General features: G+C 36.1%; 1 pseudogene; it reads right to left on the reverse strand.

The window, feature by feature from the left end:
- LOC128251082 (zinc finger protein 91-like) overlaps positions 1-2446 on the reverse strand; it is a 10723-nt pseudogene that overhangs the window by 7185 nt on the left and 1092 nt on the right.

Consider the following 2446-nt stretch of genomic DNA (forward strand, 5'->3'; position numbering starts at 1 on the left):
ACAGCCTCCAGAAAATGATTTATCACAGATGTTACAGTGATGTGACTTGTTTCGTGTTTGAATACATTGACTGTTATCGATGGGTGTTTTGCAGGTCATTTTTCATATCGGAATTTTAGTAGTGAACCATGTCCCTGCATGTTGTGAGAGGTAACTAAAAGGGTTGGCATCAGAAAAAGTTGAACAGATGTAAAAGACAGCCTGAAAAAGGCAGCTACTATGAATAGCTTAGTTCTTGGTAAGGCTAAAACCAACAAAGCTATCATAACTTAAAATATTGGCTGTTATTGTTATGAATTTTCATATTGATACAATTACACTTCAATATGAATAGATACATGTTTAGTTAACTGACAGCCTCCAGAAAATGATTTATCACAGATGTTACAGTGATGTGACTTGTTTCGTGTTTGAATACATGTGTTTAATTGAGTCACTAATTTGAGAGAATGGTTCATTGCATACATCAGAGATATGGCTTCTCTCCTGTATGAATACGTTTGTGTCTAGTTAACTTACAACTTTCAGAGAATGATTTATCACAGATGTCACAGTGATATGGCTTTTCTCCTGTATGAATACGTTTGTGTTTAGTTAAATCACTACTCACAGAGAATGATTTATCACAGATCTCACAGTGATATGGCTTTTCTCCAGTATGAATACGTTGGTGACATTTTAGGTTACTACTTTGAGAGAAAGATTTGCCACAGATATCACAGTGATATGGCTTCTCTCCTGTATGAATATGTTTGTGTTTTATTAAGCTATTACTCTGAGAGAATGTTTTACCACAGACATCACAGTGAAATGGTTTTTCTCCTGAATGTATACGTTTGTGTTTAGTAAAGTCACTACTTCTGCAGAATGATTTATCACAAATACTACAAAGAAATGGCTTCTCTCCTGTATGAGTACGGTTGTGTCTAGTTAACTCACTACTTACAGAAAATGATTTACCACAGACGTCACAGAGATATTGCTTCTCCCCTGTATGAATATTTTTGTGTTCAGTCAAGTGACTACTTAAAGAGAATGATTTACCACAGATGTCACAGTGAAATGGCTTCTCTCCTGTATGAATACGTATGTGTATAGTTAAGCCACTACTTTGAGAGAACGATTTACCACAGATATCACAGCAATATGGCTTTTCTCCTGTATGAATACGTTTGTGTGTAGTTAAATGATAACTTCGAGAGAATGATTTACGACATATATTACAATGATATGGCTTCTCTCCTGTATGAACACGTTTGTGAGTAGTTAAGACAGCACTTTGAGAGAATGACTGACCACAGACATCACAGTGATATGGCTTCTCACCTGTATGAATACGTATGTGCCTTGTTAAGTCAATACTTGCAGAGAATGATTTACCACAGATATAACAACAATATGGCTTCTCCCCTGAATGAATACGTTTGTGAGTATTCAGGTAACTTTTCTGAAAGAATGACTTATTACAGACATCACAGTCATATGACAATTTACTTTTCTCTTTTATCATGCCTTCAGAAAAAATCAAGGCCTTAAGTTTTTCGCTTTTTTCCATTATTATCCTGCTCAAATCACAACATACGTATATTGTTTCTAGATTTTATTTTCATAGTTTATTCTTAAGACACACTTTGCCTGCTGCATTTCTGTCCAATGTTCCTTTGTGTTAATTAAACCATATCCCAGTTTAATTAACACAAAATTATTTTGTAATATATTCCTGTCAGTGATTTACAGGAATTTTGCTAATAATCTCAGTTCAAAGCAAATATTGCACAGTAATTCTAACACAGATTTAGAGAACCAGTTTTATACATGTGCTGTGTATAACATATTCCTTTGGTCTTTAAAAAATTGTAAATATTGAGAATGTATCTTCTGTTATGCCAACGTCATCTGAGATCCTGAAATAAACAAACAGAGCAAGTATAAAACAAACAGGGCAAGATATAAAAGCTTCTTAAAAAATACAGATTGAACAGTGGAAAATTTACAACATATCTATTGAGATAAATTGTAGAAATAAGCATTTACCTGAACAACTGAACTTTTTAATTTATTAAAATTTGCATCATTGAAACTGGGGCTTACATATTTGTAAACTACAGCTACACCTTCACACTGTGTAATCATCATCATCATCATTTAACGTCCGCTTTCCATGCTGGCATGGGTTGGATGATTTGACTGGGGACCGGCGAACCAGATGGCTACACCAGACTCCAATCTGATCTGGCAGAGCTTCTACAGCTGGATGCCCTTCCTAACGCCAACCACTCCGAGAGTGTAGTGGGTGCTTTTTAAGTGCCACCGGCATGAGGGCCAGTCTGGTGGTACTGGCAACGGCCACGCTCAAATGGTGTTTTTATGTGCCACCTGCACAGGAGTCAGTCAAATGTTTTGTTCACATGCCACCGGCATAAGTGCCAGTAAGGCGAAGCTGGAA

This window comes from Octopus bimaculoides, chromosome 28 (assembly GCF_001194135.2).
Source record: "Octopus bimaculoides isolate UCB-OBI-ISO-001 chromosome 28, ASM119413v2, whole genome shotgun sequence".
In the NCBI taxonomy this organism is placed as follows: domain Eukaryota; kingdom Metazoa; phylum Mollusca; class Cephalopoda; order Octopoda; family Octopodidae; genus Octopus; species Octopus bimaculoides.